Consider the following 19,756-nt stretch of genomic DNA (forward strand, 5'->3'; position numbering starts at 1 on the left):
TTGTAGCAATTGTGAATGGGAGTTCACTCATGATTTGGCTCTCTGTTTGTCTGTTATTGGTGTATAGGAATGCTTGTGATTTCTGCACATTGATTTCGTAATACTGAGACTTTGCTGAAGTTGCTTATCATCTTGAGATTTTAGGCTGTGATGATATGGTCTTCTAAAGACACAATCATGTCATCTGCAAATAGAGACAATTTGACTTCCTCTTTTTCTAATTGAATACACTTTGTTTCTTTTTCTTGTCTGATTGCTCTAGATAGAATTTCCAATACTATGTTGAATAGGAATGAGAGAGGGTGCACTTGTCTAGTGCCAGTTGTCAAAGGGAATGCTTCCAGTTTTTGCCCATTAAGATATTGGCTGTGGGTTTGTCATAGATAGCTTCTACAATTTTCAGACATGTTCCATTGATACTTAGATTTTTGAGAGTTTTTAGTATAAAAGGCTGTTGAACTTTGTCAAAGGCCTCTCTGTATCTTTTTAGATAATCATGTGGCTTTTGTCTTTGGTTCTATTTATGTGATGAATTACGTTTATAGATTTTCATACATTGGACCATCCTGGCATCTCCAGGTTGAAGCCTACTTGATCATGATGGATAATCTTTTTTATGTGCTGTTACTTTTGGTTTGCCAGTATTTCATTGAAGATTTTTGTGTCATGTCCATCAAAGAAATTGTCCTGTAATTTTATTTTTTAGTTGTGTCTCTGCCAGGTTTTAGTATCAGCATGATGTTGGTCTCATAAAATGAGTTAGAAAGGATTCACTGTTTTTGCATTGCTTTGAATAGTTTCAGAAGGAGTGGTACCAGCTCCTTTTGTATGTCTGGTAGAATTCAGCTGTGAATCCATCAGGACCTAGACATTTTTTGATTGGTAGGCTATTAATTGCTGCCTCAACTTCAGACCTTCTTATTGATCTATTCAGGGATTCAACTTCTTCCTGGTTCAGTCTTGGGAGGGTGTAAGGGTCCAGGAATTTATCAATTTCTTCTAGATTTACTGGTTTATGTGCATAGAGGTGTTTGTAGTAAACTCTGCTTATAGTTTGTGTTTTGGTGGAATCAGTGGTGATATCCCCTTTACCATTTCTTATTGTATCTATTTGATTCTCTTTTCTTTTTTGTGAGTTTGGCTAGTGGTCTATTTTGTTGATCTTTTCAAAAAACCAGCTCCTTGATTTATTGATTTTTTGAAGGGTTGCTTGTGTCTCTATATCCTTCAGCTCTGCTCTGATCTCAGTTATTTTGTGTCTTCTGCCAGCTTTTGAAATTGTTTGACCTTGCTCCTCTAGTTTTTTAATTGTGATGATAGGGAAGCAATTTTAGATCTTTCCTAACTTCTCATGTGAGCCTTTAATGCTATAAATTTCCCTCTAACCACTTCTTTAAATGTGTCCCAGAGATTCTGGTAACTTGTGTCTTCATTCTCACTGCTTTGTTTATTTATTTATTTATTTATTTATTAAGAAACAGGGTTTCTCTATGTTGGTCAGGCTGATCTTCAACTCCTGACCTCAGATGATCCGCCCACCTTGGCCTCCCAAAATGCTGGGATTACAGGCCTGAGCCACCGTGCCCTCTCATTGCTTTCAAAGAACATCTTTATTTCTGCCTTCATTTCATTATTTATCCAGTAGTCATTCAGGGGAAGGTTGGGCAGTTTCCATATAGTTGTGTGGTTTTGAGTCAGTTTCTAAATCCTAAGGTCTAATTTGATTGCACTGTGGTCTGAGAGACTGGTTGTTATGATTTCAATTTTTTTGGTTTATTTTTTTTTTCATTTGCTGATGAGTGATTTACTTCCAATTATGTGGTCAATTTTAGATTAAGTGCAATGTGCTGAGAAGAATGTAAAAAAAATGTATATTCTGTGGCTTTGGGATAGAGAGTTCTGTAGATGTCTATTAGGTCCACTTGGTCTAGATCTGAGTTCAAGTCCATGGATATCCATGTTGATTTTCTGTCTCTTTGATCTAATATTGACAGTGGATTGGTAAATTCTCCCACTCTTATTGTGTGGGAGTCTATGTCTCTTTGTAGATTGTTAAGAACTTGCTTTATGTATCTGAGTGCTCCTTTATTGGGTGCATATATATTTAGGATAGTTCGCTCTTCTTGTTGCATTGATCACATTACCATTATGTCTTCTTTGTCTCTTTTGACTTTGGTTGGTTTAAAGTCCATTTTATCAGAGTCTAGGATTGCAACCCCTGCTTTTATTTGCTCTCCATTTGCTTGGTAAATCTTCTTCCATTCCTTTATTTTGAGTCTATGTGTGTTTTTGCACATGAGATAGGTCTCCTGAATATAACATACCATAGGGTCTTGAATTTTTTTCCAATTTTCTAGTCTGTGTCTTTTGATTCGGACATTTAGCCCATTTACTTTTAAGTTTAATATTATGTGTGGATTTGATCCTGCCATTTTGATATTAGCTGTTTGTTTTGCCCATTAGTTGATGCAGTTTCTTCACTATGTTGATGGTCTTTACCATTTGAATCCTTTTTGCAGTGGCTGGTATTCGTTATTCCTTTCCATGTTTAGTGCTTCCTTCAGGAGCTCTTGTAAGGCAGGCCTAGTGGTGACAAAATCTCTCAGCATTTGCTTGTCTGTAAAAAATTTTATTTCACCTTCATTTATGAAGCTTAGTTTGGCTAGGTTAAAAGTTCTTTACCTTAAGCATGTTGAATCTTTGTCCCCACTCTTCTGGCTTGTAGAATTTCTGCCCAGAGATCCCCTGTGAGTCTAATGGGCTTACATTTGTGGGTAATCCAATCTGAAGGCCCTTAGAATTTTTTCCTTATTTAATCCCTGGTGAATCTGATGATATGTGCCTTGGGATTGACCTTCTTGAGGAATATCTTTGTGGTGTTCTCTGTATTTCCTGGATTTGAATGTTGGCCTACCTTGCTAGGTTGGGGAAGTTCTTCTGGATAATATCCTGAAGAATGTTTTCCAACTTGGATTCGTTCTCTCTGTCACATTCAGGTACACCAATCAAATGTAGATTAGGTCTTTTCACATGCTTCCATATTTCTTGGAGGCTTTGTTCATTTCTGTTCACTCTTTTTCCCCTAGTCTTGCCTTCTCATTTTATTTCATTGAGTTGATCTTCACTCTCTGAAATCCTTTCTTCTGCTTGATTGAAACTCGTGTATGCTTTGCAAAGTTCTTGTGCTGTGTTTTTCAGCTCCATCAAGTCATTTATGTCCTTCTCTAAGTGGTTATTCTAGTTAGCATTTTGCCTAACTTTTTCAAGGTCTTTAGTTTCTTTGTCTTGGGTTTGAACATGTTCCTTTAGCACAGAGACGTTTGTTATTACCCACCTTCTGAAGCCTGCTGCTGTCAATTTGTCAAACTCATTCTCTACCCAGTTTTTTTCCCTTGCTGATGAGGAGTTGTGATCACTCTGAGGAGTAGAGGTGTTCTGGTATTTGGTGATTTTATCCTTTTTGCACTGGTTTCTTCCCATCTTTGCAGAGATCACTCATCTTCTGTGTCTCTCTCCCTGGGAAATGCACTCTGGAGCTGCTCCTATTTGGCCATCTTGGCAGAAGTCTTGAGTTCCTTGTACATTTTGAATAGTAACTCCTTATCAGATATTTGGTTTGCAAATATTTTCCCTCATTACATAGGTTGTCCCTTTACTCTGTTTAATTTGCTGGGTAGAAGTTCTTTAGTTTGATGTGGTCTCACTTATCTATTTTTGCTTGTGTTGTTTCTGCTTTGAGTCTCATAGGCAACATCATTACCAAGATTAGTGTCATGTAGTGTTGCCACCTATGTTTTCTACTAGGTGTTTTAGAGTTTTATGTCTTATGTTTAGGTCTTTAATCTTTTTGAGTTGATTTTAGTGTATGATCTAAGGGTCTAATTAAATTTCTCTGCATGTGAATATCTAGTTTTCCCAACATCATTTATTAAAGAGACTATTATTTTCCCATTGTGTATTCTTGGCATCCTTGTCAAAGATCTGTTGACCATAAATGTGTAAGCTTATTTCTGGGCTCTCTATTCTGTTCCATTGATCTTTATGTATGTATGTCTTTATGCCAGCACAATACTGTTTTGCTCACAGTAGGTTTGTAATATGTTTTGAAATTGGAAATTATGAGATCTCTAGCTTTGCTTTTCTTCTCAAAAGTACTTTAAATATTTGAGATAATTTGTAGTTCTATATAAATTTTAGAATTTCTGTTGGTATTTCTGTAAGAAATGACATTGGAATATTGATAGTGATGGCACTGAAACTGTAAATCACATTGGGAAGTATGACTATTTTAACAGCAATAATTCTTTAAATTTATTAGTATAAATATATTTTCCACTTATTTGTGTCTTCCTTAATGTCTTGTTTCTTCTAATGCATCTTATTATTTTTGATGGTATTATAAATGGGTTGTTTTCTTAAATATTTTCTTGCAGTGTATGTTGTTAGCATATAGAAACACCAACTGAATTTTCTATGCTAATTTTGTACCCATGATATGTACTGAATTTGTTTATTAGTTCTGATATATTTTTGGTAGAACATTTAGAATTTTCTACATATAAATCATATCATCTGTTAACAGACACAATTTAAATTCTTCCTGAGATGAATGCCTCTTTTTTCTTACCTAATTGTTTTGTCTATGACTTCTAGTACTGTTTTGAATAAAAATGGCAAGTAGGCATCCTTACATTATTTCTGACCTTAGAGAAAAAACTTTCAATTTTTTACCATAGAGTATGATATTAGCTGTGGGCTTCTCAGATATGTCTTCTTTATAATAAAATAATTTTGTTCTGTGCATAGTTTATTGATTATTTTTATCATGGAAGGATATTGAATTTTGTCAAGTGCTTTTTCTGCATCTGTTGAGGTGATCAAATAGTTTTTATTCTTTATTCTATATATGATAATTAATGTTTGCATTCTGGGGATAAATACCATGTAATCACGATGTATGATATTTTTAATGTGTTGTTAAATTTGATGTGTTAATATTTTGTTAAGAATTTTTGCATCTATAATCACCAGAGATGTTGACCTATAGTTTTATTATGTCTTTGGTTTTTTATTAGGGTAATGCTAGCCTCATAAAATGAGTTTGAAAGTGTTCTTTAATTTGTAGAAGAGCTTATAAAGGACTGGCATTAATTCTCATTGATATAGTTGTTAAAGTTACCAATAAATCTATCTGGGTCCTGTCTTATTTTTGTCGGTAGATTTTTAATGACTTATTTAATCTCATGACAACCATTTATCTATTCAGATTTTCTATTACCTCGTGATTCAGTTGTGCTTGGATGAAAATTTCTAGCAGTTTATCCATTTTTATAGAATAATTACTTTTTTCATATAATTGTTCATAGTGTTCTCTTTTAATCTTTTTGCTTCTGTCATCTCAGTTGTAATGTCTACCCTTTCATTTTTGATTTTGTTTATTTGAATTGTTTCTTTTTTCTTAGTCTAACTTAAATTTTTTGATTTAGTTGAATATCATTAATTTTTAATATTATTAATTTTTTTCTTTTGTTTGTTTATACTCTTTAACTTATTTCTAGTCTGACCTTTGTTATTTCCTTTGATCTGCTAAATTTAGGTGTAGTTTCTCTTCTTTTGATATATCCTTGATGTTTTATTTCTTGATGTAGGTATTTATTATTATAAAGTGCATATTTTTGTTAGGTACATTTGTTCTATAACATTATTCAATCTTCTGATTCATATTTATGTGTCTGGATTTTTTATTCATTATTGAAAGTTGGATCTTGATCTCCTAATATTATTGGGTTGCTGTCTATTTCTCCCTTTCATTTTGTCTATGTTTGCCTCATATGTTTGTGTGCATATGTACTTAAATTGTTATATGTCTCTGAAATTGACCTGTTAATTATATAACATCCTTCTTTGTCTCTTGTGACAGTTGTTGACTTAAAGTTTATTTTGTCTGCTGTAAGTATGGGCACTCCTATTTTTTTGTTGCAACCTGCATGCAATAATCATTTTCCATTATTTTACTTTCTCTAAAGAGTTATTCATCTCCTTTTACATTTTATATTACTGATTTCACAAATTAAATATTTTATAGTGTATTCATTAATATTTAGATAATAGATTTTTTTGTGTTCATTCTATCCATTTATTCAATGTATCTTTTTTGATTGGGAAATTTAACCCATTTATGTTTAAAGTAATTACTGCTGGGAAATAACTTATATTGTGATTGTGTTTATTTTTATGCCTTTCTTGTACTATTTGGTCCCTCTTTTCTCTTTCTTCTTTCCTTTACATTTTATTACTTTTTTTGAAGTTATATGCTTTAGTTATTTTCAATTTATCCTGTTGCATCTTATATAGGTACTATATTTGTGATTAGCATGGAGCTTACATAATATATCTTATAGTTATCAAAGTTTGTTTTAAATTTAGTTTCAATCACCTACAAAAACTCTACACTGTTACTCATCTCCTTTTACATTTTATATTCCTGATTTTACAAATTACATATTTTATAGTGTATTCATTAATATATTGATACCTAGTTTTTTTTCAATACTTTGTCTTTGTTTTAATCCCTACCAGAATTAAAAATGATTCGTGTATTATTGCCACAGTATTATAATATTCTGTACTTGTGTATATCTTTACATTTTCCAACTAGCTTTATACTTCATTATGGTTTTGTGGTGCTCTGGTGTCTTTTCCTGTCAATTCAAAACACTTCCTTCAACAGTTTTTATAAGGCAAGTCTAGTGATGATGATTCCCTTAAATTTTGTTTGTCTAGGAAAGTACATACCTTTCCTTCACTTTTGAAGGACAGTTTTGCCAAATGTAGTTGTCTTGACTGGCAATTTTTCCCTCCAATGCTTTGAATATATTATACCATTCCCTTCTGGACTGAAAGGTTTTTGCTAACATTCCTGCTGAGGGTTTAATAAAGGTTCTGTTGTGTATAACAAGTTGTCATTGTCTTGCTGAATTCAAAATTTACTTTGACTTTTGGCAATTCGATTATACAGTATGTCTCACTGTAGGCTTGTTTGATTTATCCTAGTTGTGATTAATTGGTCATCTTGGCTGCCCATTTCCTTTCCTATATTCTGAACTGTTTGGAACATGATTTTTTAAATAAGCTTTTTCTTTCTTACTTTTTCTCTCTTCTCCTTCTGAAACTTCCATAATGGATATATTTTCTACTAAACGGTATATAGTAAGTCTCTTAGGCCTTCTTCACTTCCTCACTCTTTCATTTTTTTTAAAGTCTTATGACTAAATAATTTCAAATGACTTCCCATTGAGCTTACCAATTCACTCTTCTGCTTGATTTTGTCTGCTGTTGTGCTCTTCCAGTAACTTTCTTAATTCGGATATTGTATTACCCAGCTTCAAAATTTATGTTTGTGTCTTTTTATATACATATTTCCAATTTTTGTTGAAATTCTATTTTTGATCATGCATCATTTTTCTGAGCTCAATAAACATCTTTTCTATGGTTATTTTGAATTATTTGTTGGGTAATTCATATACCTTTATTTCTTTAGGGTAATTTTCTGGAGGTTTCTTTTTCTGATCATTTTTCTGTTTTCTTTTTTTCATGCTATTTATACCTTTTGTGTTAATATTTGTATATTTGAAAAAAAAAAGCCTTGTCTTGCATTCTTTATGGATTGGCTTCATGCAAGAAAACTCCACCAATTAGCTCACAAAGAGATTCTGGAAGGCTTTCAAACCTTTTTCTGTGTATGTATCCTCTCTGGAGGTATGTGCATTAAATCTATATTAGAGGTATGTGCATTAAATCTGTATTTTATTTTTTCAGGAGGTGCTAAACTTAACTCTTTGTGATGCCTGTATGCTATATGTGGTTCCTTTAAGCAACTGCACTCTTCCAAGCTAGCTCTTTATTTATTTATTTGTTTGTTTGTTTACTTATTTATTTATTTTTCTGTGAATGACTCCTATGCATCCAGAGTTCCTGGGTGTCATCAGTGCTTTAAATAGGAAGACAAAACTAGTTAGTTGGGCAAAGCCCTGAAAACCCAGAAAGTAGGATCAATGTTCAACTCTTTTCTCTCTGATGGAGAAGCCACCAACCTATATTGACCTCTGTCTGCTGGAACAGCAGCATGCCATATAGCTCTTTTGTTCTCAGAAACTCCCATGCATCTAGAGTATGCCACATCCTGTCAGCATCCTAAACAATTGATACAAAACCTAGAGGCCACTTTCTCAGGTAGGCCTCCACCAACCAAAAAGTAAGAATGTTGGGTATAGTATTCAGTCTTCTCGTTTCTTCCTCAGAGAGAACTTTAAAGATGGGAGAGTACTACTAATGTAGCACTGTGCCAGTGGGAGAGACTATGAAATGCCACATTTTTGCTATAAATAGAACTGATTTTATGCTTTCCTGTGAGTACAGGAGCTTATTTTTGAATTTTTCATAAAGGAAAATGATTATGTATTATGGCTGAATTTCACATTTCTGTTGGAGACAAAGGATTTGGGGATTCTTGTCTTACCATTTTACTCTCATTTACTTATCTTAATATTAGAAACCATAACAGCTTTTTGAAGAACCTCAAACAATTTAAATTGATGAGAATAGATATTATTAAAAATAAACAGTAATTTAGAATATTATGAGTTTCAATGTGCTGCATTTTAAATAAAGTGGTTTCAGTCTTATGCTTACATCAAATCAAAAAATGTGAATCATCATTTTTGCAATATGTGAATATTGCAATATGTGTGTAAATGTATGCAAATACAATTTTAAATATCACAATATAAATATAACATCTGACAATGGAAAATTAGCTATGTAGCTAAATAATTTACACTATTTAAAAGTTTAGTAAAACTAATATTAATTTGCATTTTATGAATTTATTTTGTTGCTTATTGTACTTTTAAAATGTTCATAATAGGCATGTGAAATGTAACAATATTAACTATGAAACACACACTTTGAATTTTCATAGGAAAACTTTTTTAAAATTTAAAACCTTATTACATAACTTTAAGTATAGTCTAGCTATACTAGTCTCTAAACAAGGGAAGATTAATGAATACTCTCAGATGTAAAAAGGAATCTTAGAAAAAAATGCTTTCTTCTCCAATTACATGAACTATTAATCAAAAAAACCATTGAGGCTTTAAAGCTATGAGAATTGGGAGAAAATAGTATAAGAAACTTGAAAACCAGAAGTATTTTTAAGTTGACTACACATTTAAAATACTGCAGAGAAAACTGGATCAAATTGAAGAGTGAAAATTCAGGGTGAAATTCTTGCCTCTTTAGTTCTATCACATTATCTTAAGATGTATGTGGTCGGAGTTACCATTCCTTAAAAAGATAATAGGAAAAGATAATTTTCTTATGATTTCTGGCACAAGAAAATTCTACAAAAATGTGTTGATCCTATAATATCTAATGACAAAATTATAGCTTCCTACATTTCCTTCTTTTGTTAATGTTTGTTAAGAATGTAGCTAAAGTGTTAGAACAGAGTATGCTAAAAATATATGGTGTAGTCATCAATGAGCTTATGCAGCTTTAGTGTCCTTGGTATTCATTTATACCCATTTAGTAGGATTTTTATTGAAGCAAGTAAAATTTCTATATCTATTGATGTTGAATGCAAACAAAAATAATTTTAATCATTAGGAAGGAATTTTCGTAACAAATAATCAGAGTAGAAGTGTAGGACAACAAAAGCTGGCATAATTAATCTTAACCAGAGAAATGAAAAATCAGTTGAACAACATGTTATTTAAGAATTCAACTAAAAAGGAAAAAGAAACAAATGCTGCATTCAAGTATGTAAACTGAGATTGCAATCTAGTCTCATTTTATAATCTAAATAAAAAAACAAAACCCTGGCTTAGGTTTACAAAATGACATTATTTGATTTAATTATTTAGATAATTTAGGTGAAGGTGCAAAATTTTTATCTAGATTTATGGCTTTAGTTTTTCATTTCACCTTTTTGTGTTGGAAATGTTTTATGTACTGCATGTAGTATTAGGAGAGAAATAGGAATTATCATTGTTAGTACTGAGTTAAGAGAGTACAATGTACGTATTGGGGCCAGCAATCCATAGGGCATTTTGGATGTTTTGCTTAGAATGCATACCAGGACAATCTGGTCAAATTTTCATGGATTATGATATAGCTACAGGTAGATTTTATTAGCCTGCCTATTTCTCTTTACCCACAAGAAGTCACATTTGGAATTAAATGAGAAGCAGAATTAAGTATGCATTTAATTTTGCATAATTTCTGGAAAAGTATTTTATTCCTTCATCAGATGTAAACAAATACAGATTTATTTTCTGGTGTATTACAATATTCTAAGAACACTAGAGAATTTAACAATAAATATTTTAATGTAAAAGACAATGTTTGTCTTGGCAATGTTTCATCTTATTCTAAGAGATGAACTATGGAAAATACAAAGATATTTCTAACAATAATTTAATGGTTAAAAGTGTCTTCCACATTTCACTAAGACATGTTTAATTTAGCTGTAATGAAGGCCATACATATATATGCATATAAGAAAAACCTCAAGTGAAAGAGTTACAGACCTTATTCAAGTGGAAACTGAAAAATTATTACAAATCTGATAGCAACATGGTAAGAGGCACAAGGGTGAAAAGGACACAATAAGGAAACAAACAAACAAATGAAGATACATATATCACATTATTTAATGATAGTGGAGATGTGAGATACTGACAGTAATTTAGGGTGATATATTTGTATAAAAACCTTAAAATTAATAGAATAAAGGCAGAAAGTTTTGAAACAATTATGTCACTTCCAAAGTAGAAAATAACAATTGGTTAAATCTAATCATCTACTCCATGCCTGCATCTAGGTAGCTAAATGCTGTTAGATAAAAACATAAAATCATGTTGACTGGTCTCAATTTAAAATTACATTCTTCTTCTAAATCAATGACTATAGTATTGCCCAACAAACCTACTACATTTATGGAGTACAATTCATCTACCGCATTTGTTTGTGCTCAAATTTTTAACATCTTCTTCTCCATTCTGGCCTTTAGCTCCTAAAGTTGCTTCTAATGAAAATATGAAGAATCAAAAGGGAAAACCCAGACACCGAACATGATATCTATTTATATACCTGCATTTAGGTCTGTATATTCTACACAAGCTGTCCATGTTTCAGTCTAAGAGCACTAGAACTCATCATTACTTTTACTCAATGGTTCCACTTCTTTATACACATTCTTCCAACAATTATCTTTTTCTCAGATCTTTGAATATTATCTTTCTACTCATTCACTCCTATCAGAACACAAATTATATCAGAGTATTAATTATAAAATTAGTTGATACTAGTAATACATTCTGTGTCTCTCCAGATACTTGGCCTCACCAGTCTCAGGATTTTGACTACTTGTTTCAACCTCAGCTGCCACTGGATTTATAAACATGACATGGGCTCCAATTAACTTCACCTTTTGCCTTATATCCATGTACTGCTTTCCTCTCACCCAGGTTATCCCTTTTTATGTTAAAGCACGGATCATCATAGTATATTCTGGGTGCTAAGCACTTGGAACCCAAAAATGCGGAGGAATTAATACCTCACAGAAAATCTGACTAATGGGAAAGATTAGCTGGCAGATAAAATTTCCCTTGATACCCTGAATAGAAAGTCTTGAGAAGTAGTCCTTCATTTGGCTTCTGGAATGACAATATTATCACATCCAGCTATCAGTCACATTTAATATCAACAGGTTATAAAACCCATTCTAAATTGCTTCCCTTCCCTGCTTCAACTCCATTTTCTTCACTTTTAAAGTAATGATACATGTCAGCACAGCTTTCTGGGAGTTCAACATGGTTGATTTGGTCATTAATAAATGTAAATATATATACACATGCACCCTTTATTGACTTATTATATTAATTTGTCTTCATTCATTAAGAGATGTCTTAAAATATATTTTTAATACTTCCTGTCTACAATTCTTCCCTTTCCATTCCCAATTTTCATACCTTGTATCTTCCCTAAACTTCCTTCAAAATTTTTCTGTCAAGGTCACCTTATGTTGTTAAATCTAATGAGCAACACATAATTCTTATGTTAGTCATCTGTAATGTTTGACAAAATTGATCTTGTTCCTCACCTCAAAATACCTCCATTGGCTCCCAAGAAGCCATAATTTCCTGTTTTTTCATTTCCTCCTCAAACCTTTTGGCTGATTCTTCCTCCTCTACTGGAATGTTCCAGAATCTGAGTCCTTTGATTTGATACAATTGAGCATCTTCTGTATATGCTCAACTGATTGTCTCACCTTGCTTCTTCACTTTAAATACCATAGAGCTGATAACTCCCAAATACATATCTAGAGTGTGATCATCTTCTGTATTCTCAAGTTGTAGCTAATTGCTTGTTTGACATCACTTTATAGGTATCTAATCATCTTAAAATTAAGATGATCAAAACTTAGCTTCTAATTTTCTCCTTTAAACTGTTACTGCTCATTCTATCCCAACTCTCTAAATAGAAACTCTACCCTTTTAGTCATGCAGGCCAAACCTGCAGTTTGCCCCTTCTCCTTCACACTCTATCTCCAATATGTCATCTAATACTTTGAGTCTACATTTGTAATATATACACATTTTTACCTCTTTTAGCCTCCTCCACTACTACTATCCCAAACCATATCTCCATTTTTCTACTCTTGGATTACTATAATAGATGGTGGTTATTCCAATTGTGGTCTCTCTGTTCTATCATTTCCCTCCTGTAGGTTATTTTCAGTAAAGATGTTTTTCCTTCATTTTCACTGTTAAAAATATATCTGATAATGTCTCTTCAGAGCAGAAAATCTCCAAAGGCTTTCTATCTTACTTGGAGTCAAAGTCTTAGTGCTCTTGAATCTCTGAGGCCTAATTTTATCTAAGCCCACATTTCTTGCTACTCTTCACATTGTTCATGCTTTTCCAATCACATTTGCCAATTGACTGTCCGCAAATTCTTTCAGACATTCTTTTGTATTTCCTGTTTCCTTTGTCTAGAATGTTCTTCTCAAGATATCCAGTGGCTTGCCTGTATCTTCTCCAGGTCTTGCCTAAACCTACTATTTCAATAAGGTCTAAACTGACAACCTTATTTAAAATATTAACACTTCCTCCCCTCTACCTTATATCCTCACATTATGCCTTGTTTTCTATATAATGTATTGCAATGTAATATATATCTAGTATTAATTTATGTATTATATATTTCTCTCATGAGTATGTAAATTTCACGATGACAGAAATGATTGATTGTTTTTGTTCATTATTGCATTCCTATTAATATAAGTAGGACTGCCAAAAATATTTCTTGAATATTTTATCAAATATTTGAATAATATGCACCATTCTGATCTCCCGAAATAAATGTATTCATTCATTAGGTAGGAGCACACATATATATGTCTGCATAAAAGAAAACAGCTATTGAAACATAAGCTTTGTAAAATCAAATTAGATATACTGTCCAAATGAAAATAAAAATTAGTTTTTCTTAAGATTATGTATTTGAAGATCTAGCACTTCTAAATATTTTCTACTGTAAAGCTGGGCTTTGAAGTTCTCAGAAACGCATTTCAAAGTTGATTTTTCTTAAATGAGAGAGACTCTAAAGTGATTTTTAACCACTTTGTGATAGTTTTGACAATGAATCTAGAAAGACTGGGGATATGTGTAAATAAAAATATAGACAACAATTAAAATAAGCTGCACAAGGTAAAATTAGTGAAGTTATCCTTCATAGTAACAAGCATTACAGGAAATATTATTTAAAATAACTATGCAAAAAAATAAAGCTATTCAACATCCAGACTCTCACAAAATAGTCCATATAATATTGGATTGGTTTTTCACCAAATATTTCATAAATAATTGCTGGGGCTCTATGATTAAATATAGTCTGCTTGCAAATTTTAGGAAATATAGAAATCCATACTTATTTGTAAACAAATGTTAAATCCAAAGTTCTGCTATCTACTAAAAGAGTGGTTAGTATTGAACTAATTTACTAAACAAAACCAAAGTAAAGTAAATCTTACTTTAGGCAAAACATACATTAGTAAAATTGTGCATCCAAATAAACTAGCTTGCCAATCTTTTCTTCTTAGAACTATAATGACTTCTGAAATTCACTAAATTGTAATAATCTCAATTTTTGATATTGGTATTTTGTCTATGTTACTTGAGGCTTGGAAAATATACCAGGCAACATCTACTGAAGTACTTTTGAATGTAAAAGATCACTCTTTAATTTATGATGCGTTCATTGTTTTAAATTGGTGATACTTTTGTTTTCTAGGAAAACTGTGTACTTATTCTTCTTAGGTGTGTTAAATTTCCAATCCACAAAATATAGTAAACTCTAAATACAACAAAGTAAATTATATTCATAGAGTCAGTTTTGTGGAAGCTTAGAATAAAAGCATAATATAGATACCATTTAGATATTTAGTTGAATAATTGGCAGACAACCTAAAATATAGGTTCCTGAAATATAGGAAGGTATCTGACTTATGTCTTGAAGCAATAGCAATCACTAGGCAGTAAATATTGTGCTTTGTTCAATGACCCTCAACTAAGCAACTTGAGGGCAGAGATGGAATCATGCAATATTTACAAACACAAATGCACACACAGAGGCCAACATATACTCAATGAGTATCTGAATGAATGGAAGAAGAAATATTCTGACTAGTTAACTCAATATGAACCCATAATAAATGGCCAAATACCTTCCATTAATGGTTTATCTTCCAAAAAACTGGAAATGTCTCTTACCCATTTAAATTTCTGCCCTACTTGTGTGAAATCAATCCATTTCCATCTTGTCTTTTATTTGTGAATTTGGCTGTCAGTATTTTTAGTGGAAGCAGGAATGTTAGAGCAGTCAGGATGGCTTAAGAAGAGCGTGTTGTTTGTTATTCCCTTGTGATAACTAATATGAGAAGTATGAAACGTAGCTTGTTTTTATCAGTATTTATTTAAAATTTTATATTGAATTTATTTTAGGCTTAAAAAAATTGAATAAACTAGTTTAAACTATTCCCTATGCCCCTTATTCTAGATTCCCAATTAGAACATTTTATCACATTTGCTTTTCTTCCTCCCTCTCTATTTCCAATCCTGCCCAGATATTTTGTTTTCCTGAACTGTTTATGACATATTCTCCTGAACCATTTGCATATATAATGACCATTTACCCCTAAATACATCAAAGTGTATTTATAAAGACTATGATATCCTCTTATAGAACCACATCATAATTATTAAAATCCAGGAATTAATATTGATATAATATTGTTATATACACTGCACACTTTTCATTCAAATGTCACCATCTCTCTCATTATTTAAAAAATGATTTGCTAATTTGTACTTCTACCCAGAGTTACTTTTTTGTTGTTGTTGCTGTTTGTAGAAAGTGATTTATTTAAAGAAAGAGAAGTAGGAGAAGGAGAGAGAAAGAAACAGCTAACTCTCACACTGAGTGAGAGAATCAAAGATGGAATCCAGGAGAGGAAAGCAGCTTCCACACTGAGTGGAAGGGAATAGAGAGAGATAGAGTTTAGGAGGGGAAGACAGGCTTCCAGGAGAGAGTGTGGAAGGGGACCCCAAAGGGTAAATCCAGGAGAGAGAAAGATGGCTTCCACAAAGGGAGTGTTCATGGAAGGGGTACCCAGAGTTACTTCATGCATTTATTGTTATGTCTCTTTAATCTTCTTTAATCTGGATGAATTTCTCAGTATTTCTATCAAAATGTGTTTTTTAAATCTTTTATGACCTTGACATTTTGAAGTTCACAGGTCATTTGTTTTCTAGAATGTGTCTCAATTTGGGTTTTTCCTGATGTTTGCTCATTATTAGATTCAGGGTATGCATATTTGGTAGAAAAACCACAAAAGTGATATTGAGTCCTTTTCAGTGAACCATTTATGAAGCACATGACAGTCATCAATAGTTATCGAACAAGAACACATAAAACACTCTACAAAATATAAATTTATCCCTATATCCCAAAAGCACATTTACTCGTGTTTCCTAAAGAAAGATATTTAAAGAACTCTAGCTATGTACCAGGCTTCATTTATGTAATAAATTGCTATGAAAATTTCAGAATAGGTGGGCAAACATTAGCATCATTGAGAAAAATCTCACACAATAAGTGAAACTTTAACAAGACCCTCAGTTATGGAAGGATAATGGAGAGCATTCCAGGCAAGGAAACCTAGGAGGATGGAATTCATCACCTTGCAAAGTTGGTTACCTAAGCTTGGCCCATTCTGAAATCTTATGTAGTAGGTTACGGTTCATGTGAAATCAATTTTTTCATCACTCATACTATAAACCACAATTAATAAAACTATTATCAGCAGTAATTAGTTTTCAGAAACCCAAGATGTCTTTAGTTGTTCATAATGGTGCACTAAGTCTAGATAATATGTTGTTTTCAGCCCATATTAAAAATAGACCAGTTTTAGTGTTTTGCTTCCAGGTCCTTAAATATGATTGGCTATATATAGTTGCTGTGCATTTTTGTTGCTGTTGTGGTTTATTTATTTGTCTCTCATTCAGTTGAAGTCTATCAACTCTGAATTATCTGCCAAATGAGTTTATCTATTTCTTCTTATTTCCAATGCAAGATACCAGATTTTACTCTAAAGAAGCTTGTATGTAAATTGAAACACTTATAAAGAGCAAGTAAGTACTTTAACATTCCAATAATTTAAGTATTCAATGACTTGACAGTAGAGATCCGAATAAGAAACATATTGTATGTTCAAAATCTGGTAATATTGTCCAGAAAGAATCTCTCCTTTTTTTGAGAATGTCTTTTTATGGTATAATTATCTCTCATTAGTTCTGAAGCTTGAAATAAAAGAGCAACACAATCCTGCAATTAGGGTACAATTGTACCTGAAATCTTGTAAGTTCAAAGTCAGAGCATTGCAACTTATGACTTACAACTACCAGAATGGGAATGTTCCATGTGCATTTGGTTAATCTATAACACATTATTCTATTCCTTAATAGATATGTGAGCTACAACTGATATGCATAGTTCAGTAACTAAGGTTAAACTGAAAAGAAAAAAAAAGCCTCTGTTTTAAAGCATAAGTTACAAAATTGCAAAGGTGAAAAGGTTTTGAGGTATTTAATTTCCTTTTTTGCCTTGAAAAGAAAGAATAGGAAATAGAGAAATTACTAGATACATTTTATTAATCACATAGTCCAGGTCAATGCATTACATACACAGGAATGTGAAATGTCCAAGTCAATTAAGTGAGTGTTTGTAAAACAAACCATTTCACCATATGAACATATTTAAGTCATAACACAGTTAGATAAATACACTAAATATTCAAATAAACATATGTGGCTACTTGACTTTTTAATTATTGAAATAAAGACATTGATTTCCATGTGCTATGATGCAGACAGACCATGTTTTTACAAATATTCATTTCTGACTTTTGACTTATATATTTTTTTAAAGTGGGCACATACAGCAACAAGTAGCATGAATTCTTCATATACTCTCAACATTGTAGTTTTTCTAGTATCTTAGTTGATGGAGGAAGTTAAATCAGTGGTAGCATGCATTCAAAAGCAACATGTGCTTCAATATTTAAGGTAACAAAAATATTAGCATTTTAGAACTAGGTCAGTATGTTTTGTAAAGGCCTTCATATCTATTATTATAAATATATACATATACACTATAAGCATTTTTAAAGACATAACTCTTCCTTATAAGTATAATAACAGTAGTAGGCAACATATATAAAGTGCCTGCTGTGTGCTAAACAATGTAGCAAGCTTTTTACAAAGAGCTCTAAACCTCTCCCAAATCCTGCCTGGTCATCATTAGTGTTTCTTTCTTTCTTTTTTTCTTGAGTCGGCGTTTCACTCTTGTTACCCAGGCTGGAGTGCAATGGCGCAATCTCGGCTCACTGCAACCTCCGCCTCCTGAGTTCAGGCAATTCTCCTGCCTCAGCTTCCTGAGTAGCTGGGATTACAGGCACGTGCCACCATGCCCAGCTAATTTTTTGTATTTTTAGTGGAGACGGGGTTTCACCATGTTGACCAGAATGGTCTCCATCTCTTGACCTCGTGATCCACCCCCCTCGGCCTCCCAAAGTGCTGCGATTACAGGCTTGAGCCACATTAGTGTTTCTTTCTTAAAAATAATAATCTTGTTCAAACTGGCTAAATTAGTTGTCCAACACTGTTTAAGACTATGCTTCATTAGAGTTTCAGATTGGATGTATTGAATTTCAGTGTAAATTATTCTAGTACTCAATATAGTGAGAATCAGTCAGTTAATTGATATTGCATGGATTATTTTTTTGCACACCTATCCCGAAATTTTATTGTGCTTCTCCTATCACATGATTTTTGTTGTAAGTTAGACTTGAAATTTTATTTACATTTTAAAATATTCTTCTGATAAAGATATCCCTGTTGAAGAAAATATTTAAATAAAATTAAAATTTAAAAAATAAGATTCCACAATTCTATAACCTAGATATGAAGAGTGATAACTTCTTTGGGTATTTCCTGACAGCTTATCAAAGGATATTTATGAATATGCAGTACACAATAACCTTCAAACATTAATTAACTACTCAAATATTTATTGAATGCCTACTATGTATCACTGATTAAGACGAAGAGATGAATCCAAAAGAAAAATGCTTGGTTCATTATTGTGTAAACTCACACAAATACATTCATATACAGACGTTATCAACTAGAAAACCAACTAAATTGAATAAATATTGAGTATCAAAATGAACACATATTTTACTTTACATAATACCAATAAGCAATTTTTCATGTCTAAACATTGTAAGATACATTATTTAATAGCCATTACAAGGTAGCTATGTGGATAGAGTATGTTTTTAAAATCTATGTTCAAATTTCTAACTTACCCCATTATGTATTTTCTTGACTTAGTGTTCTAACTTTAGTATCTATGTCTTCAACCTTAAAATGAAATTAAAAATTAGTATGTATCACCAGGACTCTGTGAGAATTAACCTTTTTTTATTTTTGGAGATAAACTTTCGCTCTATCACCCAGGTTGGAGTACAATGGCATGATCTCAGTACACTGTAACCTCTGTCTCCTGGGTTCATGTGATTTTTTGGCCTCAGCCTCCCCAGCAGCTGAGACTACAGGAACCCATCACCATGCCTGGCTAATTTTTGTGTATTTTTAGTAGAGGTGGGGGTTTCACCATGTTGGCCAGGCTGGTCTTGAACTCCTGACCTAAAATGATCCATCCACCTCTGTCTCCTAAAGTGCTGGGATTATAAGCATGAGCTGCTGCACACAGCTGAGAATTAATTTTTTTGCTTCATATAGTAACACTTTTCAATTTATACTTTTGTTATCATAATCTCATTTTACCATCTCATAGTCAGCTGATATATCCTAAGTAATTTGTGACACCCTTCTGCATAAATAGCCTCAAGTCTAGTTGTTTCATGCTGATCTTCAGACATTACCAGTAAAATATCAAAGAATAAGTGGACTTATTTAAAGCAAAGACTTAGGACACACCATGAAGCAACATAGGAAAACCGCATCTGATTAAAAATTTAAGATTGCTACTGAGAACTGGTCAACACCTCTTATATGGCACTGCCTATTGTGGCAGCAATACCCTTGTACACCACCCCACACAAGCTGAA

Source organism: Callithrix jacchus, chromosome 16, assembly GCF_049354715.1.
Source record: "Callithrix jacchus isolate 240 chromosome 16, calJac240_pri, whole genome shotgun sequence".
In the NCBI taxonomy this organism is placed as follows: domain Eukaryota; kingdom Metazoa; phylum Chordata; class Mammalia; order Primates; family Cebidae; genus Callithrix; species Callithrix jacchus.